We start from the raw sequence: 17,807 nt of genomic DNA, 5'->3' as shown, positions 1-17,807 counted from the left end.
AATGTGCTTATTTTTTATTGATTTGATGTGTAGGAAATTGTTTGGTGAAATATGCATAATAGGAGATGAATTGCCCATAATTTTGCACCTTTGGATAGTTGTACTTTCAATTTTGATCACCGTGATTTGGTGACTGCAAAGAAGATGTATTGTTCCCTTTCAGCCAGTCGCTCAGTATAACATACTATGGGGAGTTAATGACCAATCATATCCACCTGAAGAAAACTGAAATCACACCACACGGGCCAATGGACGCCGAGCCCACCCTCGTAAGCCTCACCTTCCTGGCTATAATACTGGGACTTGCATTATTTTTCTCAATTCTTGCTCTTCAGCTTGCCTGATGGAAGAACGTGTCACACAATTTACAAACACAAATACTACGAGATTTGGCTCCGACTAAGGTGTCTGTTACTGGGGAGAAAGTACTCGTCCCCCTAGATGTTGTGAGTTTTGGGTCTTGGTATTGATTTTTGTGTTTGCTAAAAACCCACTACTTTCTGCTCTGCTTGTGTAGCCAGTGCTTCCTTGCGTGAGTAAGATGGCCAGTGGTAAGTGTAAGTTAAAAAATGCTAACCTGCCAAGTTTGAACCTAAAAAGTACTCTAGGGCATGTGGTTTCACAACTTATATTAAAGATACTCACGAGTGCTGTCATGTTTGTCTGGGTTGGAAACACCCTCAGGAGGCTTTGGCTCGGACCAGTTCATGTGACCATTGTCTCCGGCTGGGTTCAACTTCCATTGGGTGTCGGGCTGACTTTGTGAGAAAGATTGTGTCTGCTGGTGAAGGGTCTTCCGGTGAAGCGACCTCGGGAATGGGGTTGTCTGAGCAACGGTGGTGGGAGTTGACAGGGGTGTCATCCCAGCCAAGTGAGGCTCATTCCGGTTTCTCTGGCAGTGTTCAGAGTCCGGATTCCAGGGATGATATACTGTCCCTAGTTGGCTCTGGAGGGTTTTCAGAGTATGAATCGGATGACATCAGTCCGGGGCAGCTTAAAGCCCTGGCTTTGGATTCGGCGGGTGAGAGTGAACCATTGGTGAAGCTGTGTCATAAGGCAGCAGATCACCTGGGAGCGGATTGGCCATCTTCTCCCTAACAGCAGAGTTCCTCCAGGTTTGGCTCGGCTATGGAGTCCTTACAGGCCCGGTTCGAGGAGAAACAAAAACAGGACACAGCTCTACGGGTCCTTTTCCCACAAAACTCCTTTGCGGGGGTGGCTCGGCAGTTCCCAAGGCGTGAAGGAAAGGGTCCAGGCCAGAGGCGGGTAGCCCCGGGCCAGGGGGCGGCTTCGAGTTCAGTTAATGACCATCTTGTTGCTTCTGAACAGCAGGAGATGCTTTGGCACAGACGCCATGCTGGGTCGAAGGAGAGTGGGGTGAATGCTGATTCTTACGCAGTGCGGGGGAAGGAGCAGACCCCGCGACCTTTGCTGGAAGCCGGGGGAAGGGGTCCTGTTCTCGGGGCCCTCCTCCCCAAGCATTTACTGTGGCAACAGTGCTCCCAAGTGGCTCGGTCAATGGGGGCAAGTTACTGGTTGCTGAAGTCCCCGGACCCAGTGTGGGCCGGGTATCAGAACGGCGGTTTCACAAAAGTACATTGTTTTTACCCAAGGTTCCTCTGTGTTCAAGTGTATCGAGAGTGCGGTATCATCCAGGTGTGGGCATAATAAACACAGTTCCTTCCCTACATTCAGACATACAGTTGTCAAGAGTGGTGGATATGAAAAGAAGCATGACAAAAAACTGATCATCCCAGTCCTCAGAGTGGTGCTCTACCCATTCAGGAGCTAATTTATGGGAGACTGGCAGCGTGCTCTGTCCAGTGGCGGGCATGCTGTCACGTTCTGACCTTAGTTCGTTTGTTCATTTCACTTTGTTATTTTGTAGTGTTCAGTTTTATATATTAAAATGGACACTTACCACGCTGTGTATTGGTCCGATCCTTGCTACTCCTCAGACGAAGAGGACGAGAACCGTTACAGAACCACCCACCAAAAAAGGACCAAGCAGCGTGGTATTGGGCAGCAGCAGAAATCTCTGGACTCATGGACATGGGAGGAGATTCTGGACAGAGAAGGACCCTGGGCACAGGCTAGGGAATATCGCCGTCCCAAGGCAGAGCTGGAGGCAGCGAAAGCTGAGCGGCGGTGGTATGAGGAGGCAGCACGGCAGCGCGGCTGGGACGAGAGGCAGCCCCAAATATTTCTTGGGGGGGGGAGGCACACGGAGAGTGTGGCTAAGTCAGGTAGGAGACCTGAGCCAACTCCCAGTGCTTACCGTGGAGAGAGAGTGACCGGGCAGGCACCGTGTTACGCGGTGAAGCGCACCGTGTCCCCAGTGTGCATACGTAGCAGCTCCTCGTATCGGTCGGGCTAGAGTGGATATCGAGCCAGGAGTAATGAAGCCGGCTCAGTGCATCTGGTTTCCAGTGTGTCTCCTCAGTCCGTGTTATATGGCACCAGCCCTACGCACTGTGTCTCCCGTGGGTCTGCACAGCCCAGTGCGTCCTGTGCCTGCGCCCCGCAAGTGCCGGGCTAAAATCAACATCCAGCCAGGACGGGTTGTTCAGGCCCTTAGTTCGAGTTCGAGACCTCCAGTGCACCTCCACGGACCGGTCTATCCTGTGCCTCCAAGGACCAGGCCTCCAGTAGATCTCTCCAGCCTGGTGAGTACTGTGCCTGTTCTAAGAACCAAGTCTCCTGTGTGTTCCTCCAGTCCGGATGCTCCAGAGCCTCCCTCCAGTCCGGACCCTCCAGAGCCGCCCGTCTGTCCCGAGCCGCCAGAGCCGCCCGTCTGTCCCGAGCCGCCTGAGCCGCCCGTCAGTCAGGAGCCGCCTGAGCCGCCCGTCAGTCAGGAGCCGCCGGAGTCTCCCTGCTGTCCGGAGCTGCCGGAGCTGCCGGAGTCGCCCTCCTGTCTGGAGCTGCCCCTCAGTCCAGAGGCGCCCCTCAGTCCAGTGGTGCCCTTTACTAGGGTCTCAAATCCAGGGTCGGTGACGAGGGTCGCCGCTCCTAAGGTATCACAGAAGTGGGCCGAGACTATGGTGGAGTGGGGTCCTCGTCCAGCTCCAGAGCCGCCACCGCGGTAAATGCCCAAACAGACCCTCCCCTATAGGTTCAGGTTTTGCTGCCGGAGTCCACACCTTTGGGGGGGGGGGGGGGGGGGGGGGTACTGTCACATTCTGACCTTAGTTCCTTTTTTATGTCTTTATTTTAGTTTGGTCAGAGCGTGAGTTGGGGTGGGCATTCTATGTTGTTTTTCTATGTTTTGTTCTGTTGTTCTATTTCTATGTGTTTGGCCTAGTATGGTTCTCAATCAGAGGCAGGTGTCAGTTGTTGTCTCTCACTTGGGAGCCATATTTAGGTATCCTGTTTTCCTTTGTGTTTTGTGGGTGGTTGTTTCCTGTGTCTGTGTTTGCACCATACGGGAGTTTTTCGATTTTCCTTTGTTCATTTCACTTTGTTATTTTGTATTTTTGTAGTGTTCAGTTTTATATATTAAAATCCAATCCTTGCTACTCCTCAGACGAAGAGGACGAGAACCGTTACACATGCGTAATTTCACTATGGGTGATGAGGACGGTGACGAGTGGGTACGGTCTGCAGTTGGCTGTGCGTCCTCCTCCTTTTCGTGGCGTAATCAATGTTCCCCGAGTTCCTAGCGCCTGTATTGAGAGGGATTTCCTCTCTCTTTCAAAAGCAGGCTATTAGGGTGGTCCCCGTGTTAGAAGTACAGAGTGGTTGGTACTTCTTAGTTCCCAAGAGCGATGGAATGTTGCATCACATCCTGGACTTGCGTGTTTTAAACAAGCACCTCAAGGCTTGCAAGTTTAAAATGCTCACACTTCGCCGGCTATATTGGTTCACGTCCATAGATCTGAAGGACGCGTATTTTCATGTGGTTTCTCCCTGGCCTCCCGAGAGGCGCAGCGAGAGGTGTCACTACAAATCTGGGTTTGTTCCCAGGCTGTGTCACAGCCGGCCGTGACCAGGAGACCCATGAGGCACAGTGTCGTCCGGGTTAGGGGAGGGTTTGGTCGGCCCCCATATCCTTGTCCAATTGCGCTCTAGAGACTACTTCTGGCGGGCCGGGCGCATGCACGCTGACTTCGGTTGCCAGCTATACGGTGGTTCTGTGTTAAGCAAGCAGTGTGTCAAGAAGCAGTATGACTTGGTGGGGTCGTGTTTTGGAGGACGCATGGCCCTCGACCTTCGCCTCTCCCGAGTCCGTATGGGAGTTGCAGGGATGGGACAAGACTGTACCTACCAATTGGGGAGAAAAAGTACAAAATAATAAAACATTTCTCCCTATCGCCCCACACCTTTCATATGCTGGTGAAGGTGGCTTTAGCACGGGTGTGGTGCCAGGGGATCAGAGTATTGGCCTATCTGGACATTTGGCTGGTCGTAGTGGAGTCAAGGGAACAGGTGAAGCTCCACACTGCCACAATGTTTTCACATATTCAGTCTCTGGTGTTCATAGTGAATCGCAAGAAAGTTGTTTGGACTCAGTTCTGAATCATGCATTTATGTCCCAACAGATGAGGGTTGCATTCCAACTCTGTCTGGCACAGTTCTTCTATGATCGCTGTGGTGCCTCTGGGACTTCTGTTGAGGTGTCTGTTTCAACGCTGGGTGATTGCTACATGTCTGGATGTATCTCGCCACTGCCATTGGTTGCTCAAGGTATCTCCATCTTACCTAAGGGTGTTGACTCCTCGGAGGGACCCGTGACTGCTGTTCCCGGGTAGTGTCCCACAGGGTGATCACAATAGGCGTATCCTTACTGGGATGGGGAACGCTGTGTGTGGGCTACTCAGAAAGAGGTATTTGGTCAACAGCGGAGGGAGGGGGGTGGGGGGGGCGTAGATTGGCAAGGCCGGCGTATATCTTTATGCATCGCAAGAAAACGTGCATTGTCGTCTGTTCTTCTCAATGAGGAATCTGGGCGCTCTGTTGGGAACGGATGCTTTGGCGTATCAATGGTCTCGAACCCTGCTCTATGCGTTTCTTCCGTGGACCTGATTCAGGCCACAATGGAGGGTCCGTCAGGAGGGTTTATGTTGATTCTGGTGGCTCCCCGTTGGCCAAGACCACCCTTGTTCCTGGGGTTTGTCCGCCTGTTGGGCTGGGACCCGTGGAGGGTTCCATGTAGTTGGGATCTATTATCCCAGGCGGACGAGAGAGTTTGGCACCCACGACAGCAGATTTGGGATCTGGGGCCTCCCGAGTGGTGCAGTGGTCTAAGGCACTGCATTGCCGTGCTAGCTGTGCCACTAGAGATTGTGGGTTCAAGTCTAGGCTCTGTCGCAGCCGGCCGCGACCGGGAGACCCATGGGGTGGAGCACAATTGGCCCAGCGTCGTCCGGGTTAGGGGAGAGTTTAGCCGGCAGGGATGTCCTTGTCCCATCGCACACTAGCGACTCCTATGCTGGGCCAGGCGCAGTGCACGCTGACACGGTCGCCAGGTGTACAGTGTTTCCTCTGACACATTGGTGCGGCTGGCTTCCTGGTTAAGTGGGCATTGTGTCAAGAAGCAGTGCGGCTTGGTTGGGTTGTGTTTCGGAGGACGAACGGCTCTTGACCTTCGCCTATCCCGAGTCCATACGGGAGTTGCAGCGATGAGACAAGACTATAACTACCAATTGGATACCATGAAAACGGGGTAAAAAAGTTAAATAAATAAAAGATATGGGATCTGGGGGTTTGGCCCCTGAAAGGTTTATTTTTATGGCTAGGGGTTTACCCTTGAACATGATTACTACTATACAATCGGCACGTGTGCCCTCTACGAAAGTGTTGTAAACATCTAAGTGGTGTGCTTTGAGGGTAGGTGTCAGGTTAAAGGAGTTTCTCCTTTTCAGAGCTCTTTGGTGGAGATTTTCATGTTCTTGTAAGAGATTTTTGAGCAGGGCCTTTCTTTTTCCACATTGAAGGTTTATATGGCAGCCATCTCGGCATGTCATGTAGGTATTGACTGCTCTACCCTGGGGTCTCATCTGGTGGTGCGGTTCCTGAAAGGCGTGCGTTGGCCCAGACCGGTGTCTAAGTCTATGTGTCACGCCCTGAACATTGTAAGCTGTTTTTTCTCTGTGTTGGTTGGGGCGTGATGGTGACTTGGGTGGGTTATCTAGGTGTATTTGTATGTCTATGGTGGCCTGATATGGTTCCCAATCAGAGGCAGCTGTTTATCGTTGTCTCTGATTGGGGTCATATTTAGGCAGCCATTTCCCTTTTGTGTTTGTGGGATCTTGTCTATGTTTAGTTGCCTGTCTGCACTATTTGTATAGCTTCACGTTTCGTTCGTTGATTTTGTTGTTTTGTTTAGTGTTTCATTCATTAAAAGAGAATGTACGCATACCACGCTGCGCCTTGGTCTCACTAATACGACGATCGTGACACTATGGCTCCAACCTGGAACCTGGCTTTGGTCTTGGACACTCTGTGTGAGCCTCTGTTTGAACCATTGTCATCTGTGGACCTGAAGGTCCTTTCATACAAGACTGCTCTGCTCATAGCCTTGGCTTCGGACGAGCGCATTGGGGATCTCCACACACTATCAGTACACCTTTCCTGTTTGGAGTTTGCACCTGGCGAATCCAAAGTGATGTTATGTCCTAATGCAGCTTTTGCCCAAGGTCCCTGGCGTATGAAAGCAAAGGATGAGGGTTGCCTAGCGGTGTGTGTGCTCATTGTTTAGGGGCATGAGGATTTGTGATATCGCTGCTGCAGCGAGTTGGGATTCCCCAGATACCTTTGTGAGGTTTTATTGCTTGGATGTAACTGCTCCGTGTGTGGCTAATAGAGTTCTTATGGCTGGGTCCGGGAGTGGGTGTTAGGCAGCATGCAGATTTCGCATTTATCCGGGTTACAACAGTTCTCTGTAGGTTGGACTCGGGTTGATTCTATGGAGCGTGCAATTTACCAAGTCACGACAGGTGTTCTGTTGTTTTGGACTTGCGGTTCCTTGTACGAGTTCTGACATTTTGGGCTTGCAAGGTAAGCATTGTTCTTGGAACCTTGGGGTCTATGGACTTTGGCTGCAGTGGCAGAGTGTCAATGCGCATAGCCACTTAGCAGCAGGTTCTGGTTCCCTATATGGGACTCTGACAGTTCAGGCCCCATGAGGCTCTGACAGTTCAGGCTTCTCGTGTAAGCCGGTGGAATCTGTGTGCTTGGGTTGCCATGGGCCTCCTAGTTTGGTACCCTCTGAGCCAGCTTGGCGTGTTATTGTATGTCTCCATAGTATGTTATACAGAGTGATCGACCGTCAGGGGATTGGGCTTGCTGAAGAGCGGTACTGAATTGAATAAATGAATACGATCCCCGGTATTACAGCCAGGAAGGCAGGGCTTCCAAGGGAGGGCTCGGCATCTTTTGGACTGTTGGGCGTGATTTCAGTTGAATATGATTGGTCGTTGACTCTACATACTATATTATTGTCACACTCTGATCTGTTTCACCTGTCTTTGTGATTGTCTCCACCCCCCTCCAGGTGTCGCCCATCTTCCTCATTATCCCCTGTGTATTTATACCTGTGTTTTCTGTCTGTCTGTGCCAGTTCGTCTTGTTTGTTCAAGCCTACTAGCGGTTTGTTTCAGAGCCTGCTTTTTTCCCCAGTCTCTTTTTCTTGCCCTCCTGGTTTTGACCCTTGCCTGTCCTGTCTCTGAGCCTGCCTACTCTGCCTGCCGAGTGGTACCTTTGCCCAACCTCTGGATTACCGACCTCTGCCTGACCTGACCCTGCCTGCCTTCCTGCACCTTTCCCCCAATTCTCTGGACTATTTACCCCTGCCTGCCTTGACCTGTCTATTTGCCTGCCCCTTTTGGTTATCTAACTATTGGTTATCTGACGTGGTCTGCATCTAGGTCTTACCATCATATCTGATAATTATAACTTGTTTCCTCCTTCAGGGAACAGTAGTGATATTCATAACTGTACGATATACAGCGATTTTTAAAAAACCGACAAACTTTCTGTTTTGTCTGTTTGGACTCAAGAGATAAGTATGGTTGCGTTATTTTTGCAGGCAGTTTTTTTTATTAATGTATTTGCAATTTGGATGGTATAATATAGTTTTGTTTAATGTATTTATGTTTTAAGAAGGCCACTTTTACATTACATTTACTGTTTTGCAAAAGGCCAGAGTTCTGTGTCTTGTGGACAGTGTTTGAAATCGACAACATTAGTCTCACAACACAGGAGGGGGTTTAACATGCACGCACACACACACATGCATGCGCACACACAAATGCACACACACTAAGGCACACATGCTTTCACACACACACAGAGGTACATCATCATTGAAGGATATTTCCATTCAACAAGGGCCAAGGCAGCCATGCGGATGGGGTTACTGAGGGTGAGGCAGCAGAGCGCTCGAGGAGCTCGGAGAGCAGATTTATTGGCTTGCATCTGCTTCTTCTGTCCTCCACCTCTCTTCTTGCCCGAGGCAGCAGAGCCAAGGGTGTCGGACTTGTCCCCGACAACCGAGCCAGCCAAGGAGACGCCATCCTCTGCAGGAGACAGAGGGAAGATAGTCACCATTCATTCACCAAATGTATTTTCTAGGTTATTGCTATGTAGTTACTATGCACTACTGTGTCTATACAATGTTGTGTATCATTTATTTGTATTTACTAGTCTTTAATATCTAGCCTATCAAGTGGCCTACTCTTTAAGTGTCAATTACTCAAACTGACCAATAATAATTGACAGTAATGAAAAGAAAGTATTATAAACATATCAAACCTGGGAGATAATTTGGATCCTTCTCTGTCCTTTGATACTCATATAAAACATATCTGAAAAGCATACTTTTTCCATCTAAGAAACATTGCCCGGCTCAAACCATTGCTCTCCTAGCCAGATGCAGAGAAACTCGTCCCAGATCGACTACTGCTATGCTCTGTTCAGGGGCCTTCCAGCCAAATCCCTTCAGAGGCTATAACTCCTCCAGAATAGTGCTGCCAGAGTCTTGACCAGGACCAAGAAGTCAGCCCACATCACCCTCATCCTTACTGAACTCCACTTGCTACCGGTCAACTATAGGATTGACTTTAAAATCCTCCTAGTGTTTAAAGCCTTGAATGGATTGAGTCCCACCTATAACAGCGACCTAATTTCTATCAATGAGCCACCTCTGACTTTCCGCTCTAGCAACTCACCAGTGCTTCAAGTTCCAAGACACGTCTCCAAACTATGGGGGACCGAGCCTTCTGCTGTCTTGCCCCTCGCCTATGGAATACTCTCCCTGACCATTTGAGAGCCGCTCGATCTGATTTTTTTTAATAGAATCTGTAAAGTACTTTTAGCACCGAGCCTACTATTGCTATTTCCTGTCTTGATTCTAAATGCATGATGTTTATATTCTATTTTTTCATGCCTATGTAGAGCTTTGAGATAACACTAATGAAAAGTGCTATACAAATAAAATGGTATTATTATTGTTATTATGTTGGATTAGATTATTGACATGTGGCCAGGGGTTAGGCAGGTATTGGTTTCAGCCTGGAGGCCTACATGGTAAGGTATGATAGGTCTACAGAGTACAGTAATATATGATAGGCCTACATGGTACAGTAATATATGATAGGCCTACAATGTACGTAAGGTATGATAGGCCTACAAGGTACAGTATATAGGCCTACATGGTACAATATAGGCCTACAAGGTACAGTAAAGTATGATAGGCTTACATAGCACAGTAAGGTGCCATATTGAGCAGAACAGCCACAGGTGTTGGTTATTATTTCCTATTGTGTTTCATGACAATGGTATGTAGGCCTAATGGCTTTAAATTGGATAATGACATTAACAAAGCCGACAGAGTTGTTTTTAGAGTGACTAGGACTAACACGTCATTTCAAGGTGGATAATATTTGGTTGAGACATTGATCAATGAGATTACAACCTATATTCACCCACTCAAAAAGATAACCAAAAGTGCAGTTGAAATTCCAATGTGGTATCATTATGCTATCAAACAATTAAAAAGAACAACCAAATTCCAATAACAGATTTTTGGTTTAGTTGTCACCCAAATGTCTATCACTGCACTTTCAACCATTTAAAACCACAGCAAAGTTCAAATGGGAAAACACTGTCAGATATTTTGTTTATTTATACAACAGATTGTGTTATCACTGTGCTTCATCTAATAGCACAACCAAATTACCTGAATTGAGATTACATTAAAAGTACAGAACCAGTCAAAAGTTTGGACACACCTACTCATTCAAGGGTTTTTCTTTATTTTTACTATTTTCTACATTGTAGAAAAATAGTGAAGACATCAAAAATATGAAATAACCCACATGGAAGTAACAGTAACCAAAAAAGTGTAAAACAAATCAAAATATATTTTATATTTGAGATTCTTCAAAGTAGCCACCCTTTGCCTTGATGACAGCTTTGCACACTTGGCATTCTCTCAACCAGCTTCATGAGGTAGTCACCTGGAATGCATTTCAATTAACCTTGTTAAGTGCCTTGTTAAAAATACATTTGTGGAATTTCACTCCTTCTTAATGCGTTTGAGCCAAACAGTTGTGTTGTGACAAGGTAGGGGTGGTATACAGAAGATGGCCCTATTTGTTAAAAGACCAAGTCCCTATTATGGCAAGAACAGTTCAAATTTGTATATATTTTTTTAATTTTACCTTTATATAACCAGGTAGGCTAGTTGAGAACAAGTTGTCATTTACAACTGCGACCTGGCCAAGATAAAGCAAAGCAGTGCGACACAAACAACAACACAGAGTTACACATCGAATAAACAAACGTACAGTCAATAACACAATAGAAAAGTCTATATACAGTGTGTGCAAATGAAGTAAGATTAGGGAGGTAAGGCAACAAATAGGCCATAGTGGCGAAATAATTACAATTAAGCAATTAAACACTGGAGTGATAGATGTGCAGAAGATGAATGTGCAAATAGAGATACTGGGGTGCAAAGGAGCAAAAAAATAATAACAATATGGGGATGAGGTAGTTGGGTGGGCTATGTATAGGTACAATGATCTGTAAGCTGCTCTGACAGCTGACACTTAAAGTTCGTGAGGGAGATATGAGTCTCCAGCTTCAGTGATTTTTGCAGTTCGTTCCAGTCATTGGCAGCAGAGAACTGGAAGGAAAGGCGGCCAATGGAGGAATTGGCTTTGGGGGTGACCAGTGAAATATACCTGCTGGGGCACGTGCTACGGGTGGGTGCTAATATGGTGACCATTGAGCTGAGATAAGGCGGGGTTTTACCTAGCAAAGACTTATAGATGACCTGGAGCCAGTAGGTTTGGCGACGAATATGAAGCGAGGGCCAGCCAACGAGAGCATACAGTTCGCAGTGGTGGGTAGTATATGGGGCTTTGGTAACAAAACGGACGGCACTGTGATAGACTGCATCCAATTTGTTGAGTAGAGTGTTAAAGGCTATTTTGTAAATGACATCACCGAGTCAAGGATCAGTAGGATAGTCAGTTTCACGAGGGTATGTTTGGCAGCATGAGTGAAGGATGCTTTTTTGCGAAATAAGTAAAGAGAAACGAGTCACCATCCCGGATCCGGGAGCACCCTCATCAGTAAAAAAGCTGACTAGCATAGCCTAGCATAGCGTCACAAGTAAATACTAGCATCTAAATATCATTAAATCACAAGTCCAAGACACCAGATGAAAGATACACATCTTGTGAATCCAGCCATCATTTCTGATTTTTAAAATGTTTTACAGGGAAGACACAATATGTAAATCTATTAGCTAACCACGATAGCAAAAGACACAACTTTTTTTTCCCACCATTTTTTTCCTGCATAGGTAGCTATCACAATTTCGACCAAATAAAGATATAAATAGCCACTAACCAAGAAACAACTTAATCAGATGACAGTCTGATAACATATTTATTGTATAGCATATGTTTTGTTAGAAAAATGTGCATATTTCAGGTATAAATCATAGTTTACCATTGCAGCCACCATCACAACTCTCACCAAAGCAACTAGAATAACTACAGAGACCATCGTGTATTACCTAAATACTCATCATAAAACATTTCTGAAAAATACACAGCGTACAGCAAATGAAAGACAAAGATCTTGTGAATCCAGCCAATATTTCAGATTTTTTAAGTGTTTTACAGCGAAAACACAATATAGCATTATATTAGCTTACTACAATAGCCAACCACACAACAGCATTGATTCAGGCCAACAATAGCGATAACGAATAAACCAGCAAAAGATATTAATTTTTTCACTAACCTTCTCAAACTTCTTCAGATGACAGTCCTATAACATCATATTACACAATACATATAGAGTTTGTTCGAAAATGTGCATATTTAGCAGCACAAATCGTGGTTATACAATGAGAAAAGTAGCCAAGCTGCCAACAATATGTCAGGAGAAATCTTGGGAGAGGCACCTAATCTAATCAGTAACTAATCCTAAACTTGACTAAAAAATACAGGTTGGACAGCAAATGAAAGATACATTAGTTCTTAATGTAATCGCTGTGTTAGATTTTTTAAATTAACGTTACTACGACATAACAGCGTGCGTTAAAGCGAGACCGCACCGAAATTAATGGCGGAATATGAGTTTAACATTTTTCAACAGAACAACGAATTAACATCATAAATAGTTCTTACTATTTGATGAGCTTCCATCAGAATCTTGGGCAAGTTGTCCTTTTTCCAAAAGAATCGTTGCTCGGTTGTAGATTGTCGTCTTCAACGTTGGAATTAGCAGTAAACATTAGCCATGTGGCAAAGACGTGTCCAACTCACTAAAACGCAGCACTAATAAATATCCGAAAATCGCAATATACTGATATAACTCGGTTTAAAATAACAACATTATGATGTCTTTAACACCTATATCGAATAAAAACAGAGCCGGATATATCTAAGGGCTATAACGGGAGCTTTCTAGAACAACATCCAGATGTCCTTTTTGCGTCATGGCGAAGAGAACAAAGGACGGACCCCACGTTGCCAGCCCATTTATAAGCTCTCAGATCTGCCCAGCAACTCCATTTCAATTCTCACTATTCGCTGACATCCAGGGGAAGGCGTATGCAGTGCATCTCAACCAATAGAAGACAGGCAAATTAATAAACCGACCTCAGAACAGCCAGCAAAATTCAGCACTCACATCCTCATAGGAGAATTGCTCTAACTCCAGTTCTGTTTTACTCACAGATATAATTCAAACGGTTTTAGAAACTAGAGAGTGTTTTCTATCCAATAGTAATAATAATATGCATATTGTACGAGCAAGAATTGAGTACGAGGCAGTTTAATTTGGGAACGAAATTATTACAAAGTGCCAACAGCACCCCCTATTGAGAAAAGGTTTTAAGACATGAAGGTCAGTCAATGTGGAACATTTCAAGACATTTTAAAGTTTCTTCAAGTGCAGTCGCAAAAACCATCAAGCGCTATGATGAAACTGGCTCTCATGAGGACAGCCACAGGAAAGGAAGACCCAAAGTTACCTCTGCTGCAGAGGATACGTTCATTAGAGTTAACTGCATCTCAGATTGCAGCCCAAATACCTTTTTCACAGAGTTCAAGTAACAGACACATCAACATAACTGTTCAGAGGAGACTGTGTGAGTCAGGCCTTCATGGTCGAATTTCTGCAAAGAAACCACTACTAAAGGACACAAATAATAAGAAGAGACTTGCTTGGGCCAAGAAACACAAGCAATGGACATTAGACCAGTGGAAATCTGTTCTTTGGTCTGATGAGTCCAAATTTTAGATTTTTAGTTCCAACCGCTGTGTCTTTGTGAGACGCAGAGTAGGTGAACTGATGATCTCTGCATGTGTTGTTCCCACCGTGACGCATGGAAGAGGTGTTATGGTGTGGCGGTGCTTTCCTGGTGACACTGTCAGTGATTTATTTAGAATTCAAGGCACACTTAACCAGCATGGCTACCACAGCATTCTGCAGCAATACACCATCACATCTGGTTTGCACTTAGTGGGACTATCATTTGTTTTTCAACAGGACAAAGACCCAACACACCTCCATGCTTTGTAAGGGCTATTTGACCAAGAAGGAGAGTGATGGAGTGCTGCGTCAGATGACCTGGCCTCCACAATCACCCGACCTCAGCCAAATTGAGATGGTTTGGGATGAGTTGGACCGCAGAGGGAAGGAAAAGCAGCCAACAAGTGCTCAGCATGTGGGTGGCTACTTTGAAGAAACTAAAATATATTTGGATTTGTTTAACACTTTTTTGGTTACTACATTATTCCTTATGTGTTATTTCATAGTTTTGATGTCTTCACTATTATTCTACAATGTAGAAAATAGTAAAAATAAATAAAAAACACTTGAGTAGGTGTGTCCAAACGTTTGACTGGTACTCTACATGCTGCAAGTGATCAATGCTGTTTGAAAATCTGCACAGATTATTACAGCAATTGTGAAGGTCTCCACAGAACTGTGGAGCTATGCATGCTTTCTTGAACATGCACACTTTATATGATTACAGAAGAAGAAATGTATAGTTACAGTAACCTCAAAATCTGGCCATTGATGTGTTAATGATTTTAAGGTCGAATGTTACATTAGTTTTTAAATTAGCCTTAACTTCAAGCTATTTACTGTACTACAAAAATAATGTTGAATTGTGTTTGGTTGACATTTAAATATCAACGTTTAAAGGAGATGTATCTACAGCTTGGATAGTTCCATCTAAACCACTGGCTTAATCACATTCATTCACTTTTATTTTTGGTTGAGTTGGAGACCTGAATCCAACAGCTATAATTTCTTAGCTTGTCGACAAGTTAATAGGCTATTTATTGTATTTCAAAAGTGATATTGAATTGTGTTTGGTTGTCAACGCAACCAAATATCAACATTTGAATAAGATTTATCTTCTTCTTCTTGGATAGTTCCAGCCGTGCCACTGACTTAGTTTGGATTTAATTCCAATTTGTCTACAAATGCATAGTTGATGTTGGATTCACGTCTCCGTCTCAACCAACAATCTAAGTCAAACAGGACTAAATCAAACTTTGAATGCACTTTAAATAAAGTTTGATTTAATTTAGTCCTATTCTTTAACTTTGATTGTTGGTTGAGATAGTAGTAGCAGGAGGTGGCCAGTAAGTAGTCTTGCAGTTAAGAGTGTTGGGCCAGTAACCGAAAGGTTACTGGTTTGAATCCCTGAGCCAATTAGGTGAAAAATCTGTCAATGTCACCTTGAGCAACACACGTAACCCTAATTGCTCTGGATAAGAGCATCTGAAATGAAGTGAATTGAACATATAAATTATTAATTTGTAGAAAAACTGGAATAAAAGCCAGACTATTGTAAATCAGTGGCGCAGATGGAACTATCCAAGCAGAAGAAACATTTCCTTCAAATGTTGATATTTGGTTGTGTTGACAACCAAACACAATTAAATATCATTACAAATCAACCAGAGCGTGAAACCCTATGCCTATTGTATTGTCTATTTTTAGTTGAATTCAAACAATTGCTGTTGATCGCTTTCCAAATGCTATATACAGTGGGGAGAACAAGTATTTGATACACTGCCGATCACTTAAAAATCATACAATGTGATTTTCTGGATTTTTGTTTTAGATTCCGTCTCTCACAGTTGAAGTGTACCTATGATAAAAAATTACAGACCTCTACATGCTTTGTAAGTAGGAAAACCTGCAAAATCGGCCGTGTATCAAATACTTGTTCTCCCCACTGTAGGTCTAAATAGCATAATTGATAAAGTATGGTTACATTTCATTTGCTCTGTTAAACCCACCCTTTGAAATAACTTTGATAGCAACAGTGAATCTTTTTCAGTTTGAAGTGGAGACCTCTCAACAATCCTTCTCACAATAGCACATTGGTAATAGATTCACCAATATCAAAGCTAAGCAGGGCTGGGATTTGTTAAAACCCTGGATGGGACAACAAAGGGTAGCTGTTCCCAAACTGTTTATAGTCCCGTGCCCCTTCAAACATTCAACCTCCAACTGCATACCCCCTCTAGCACCAGGGTCAGCGCACTCTCAAATGTTGTTTTTTGCCATCATTGTAAGCCTGCCACACACACTATACAATACATTTATTAAACATAAGAATGAGTTTGAGTTTGTCACAACCCGGCTCGTGGGAAGTGACAAAGAGCTCTTATAGGATCAGGGCACAAATAATAATAATAATCAATAATTTTGCTCTTTATTTAGCCATCTTACATATAAAACTTTATTTGTTCATCGAAAATTGTGAATAACTCACCACAGGTTAATGAGAAGGGTGTGCGTGAAAGGATGCACATAACTCTGCAATGTTGGGTTGTATTGGAGAGAGTCTCAGTCTTAAATAATTTTCCACACACAGTCTGTGTGTCACGTACGTCGTAGTGAGGAGACCAAAGCGCAGCGTGATGTGAATACATCTTCTTTAATGAAACGAAGAACACTAACAAACTAAACAAAATAACAAACGAACGTGAACGCCATAAATACGGAGTGCAGACATGCAACATCAACATAGACAATAACCCACAAACCAAACTGGAAAATGACAACCTAAATAGGATCCCCAATCAGAGACAACGATAAACAGCTGCCTCTGATTGGGAACCAATCCAGGCCACCATAGACCTACATATGTCTAGACTAGACACACACACACCTAGACATACAAAAAACCCTAGATAAGACAAAAACACACATACCACCCTCGTCACACCCTGACCTAACCAAAATAATATAGAAAACTAAGGTCAGGGCGTGACAGTACCCCCCCCCCCCCCCAAAGGTGCGGACTCTGGCCGCAAAAACCTGACTCTAAAGGGGAGGGTCCGGGTGGGCCTTTTTCACGGCGGCGGCTCGGGTGCAGCGGGCCCCGGACTGAAGACCATCGTAGAGGGCGCCACTGGACGGAAGGGCGCCTCTAGACTGAGGAGCGGCTCCGGCAGCTCCGGACAGGAGGGCGACTCCGGCAGCTCCGGACAGGAGGGCGGCTCCGGCAGCTCCTGACTGTCGAGGCGGCTCCGGCAGCTCCTGACTGTCGAGGCGGCTCCGGCAGCTCCTGACTGTCGAGGCGGCTCCGGCAGCTCCTGACTGTCGAGGCGGCTCCGGCAGCTCCTGACTGTCGAGGCGCACTGTAGGCCTGGTGTGTGGTGCCGGAACTGGTGGTACCGGGCTGAGGACACACACCTCAGGGCGAGTGCGGAGAGGAGGAACAGGATACACGGGACCGTGGAGACGTATTGTAGATCCAGAACATAGAGCTGGCTCAATATGTCCTGGCTGGATGCCCATTCTAGCCCGGCAAACGCGAGGAGCTGGAATAGAGCGCGCCAGGCTACGAATGAGAACTGGAGACACCGTGTGCATTTCTGCATAACACGGTGCCTGACCAGTTACACGCGCCCCACGGTAAGCACGAGTTGGCTCAGGTCTCCTACCTGACTCTGCCAATCTCCTCGTGTGCTCCCCCCAAAACAAATCTTGGGGCTGCCTCTCGGGCTTCCGTGCTAGCCGCGTAACTACATATTTTCGCTGTTCCACTATTCTCCGGTATTTTTCCTCGTAGTATCGCCGTTCCGCTTTCGCTGCTTCTAACTACTCCTTAGGACGGCGATACTCCCCCGGCTGTGTCCAGGGTCCTGCTCCATCCAATATTTCCTCCCATGGCCATGATCCTTTTCCGTCCAGTATTTCGTCCCAGGTCCATTTTTCCACAACGCGCTGTTCCTTCCTATCACGCTGCTTGGTCCTTGTTTGGTGGGTTATTCTGTCACAAACGTCGTAGTGAGGAGACCAAAGCGCAG

General features: G+C 45.6%; 1 pseudogene; it reads right to left on the bottom strand.

Annotated features, from left to right (window-relative positions):
* The window catches only part of LOC120058636, a 38,011-nt pseudogene extending 29,605 nt beyond the window's left edge, over positions 1-8,406 (bottom strand).
* Between the last annotated feature and the right edge of the window lie 9,401 nt (positions 8,407-17,807).

This window comes from Salvelinus namaycush, chromosome 14 (assembly GCF_016432855.1).
Source record: "Salvelinus namaycush isolate Seneca chromosome 14, SaNama_1.0, whole genome shotgun sequence".
In the NCBI taxonomy this organism is placed as follows: domain Eukaryota; kingdom Metazoa; phylum Chordata; class Actinopteri; order Salmoniformes; family Salmonidae; genus Salvelinus; species Salvelinus namaycush.
This window is presented reverse-complemented; position numbering and strand designations above follow the sequence as displayed.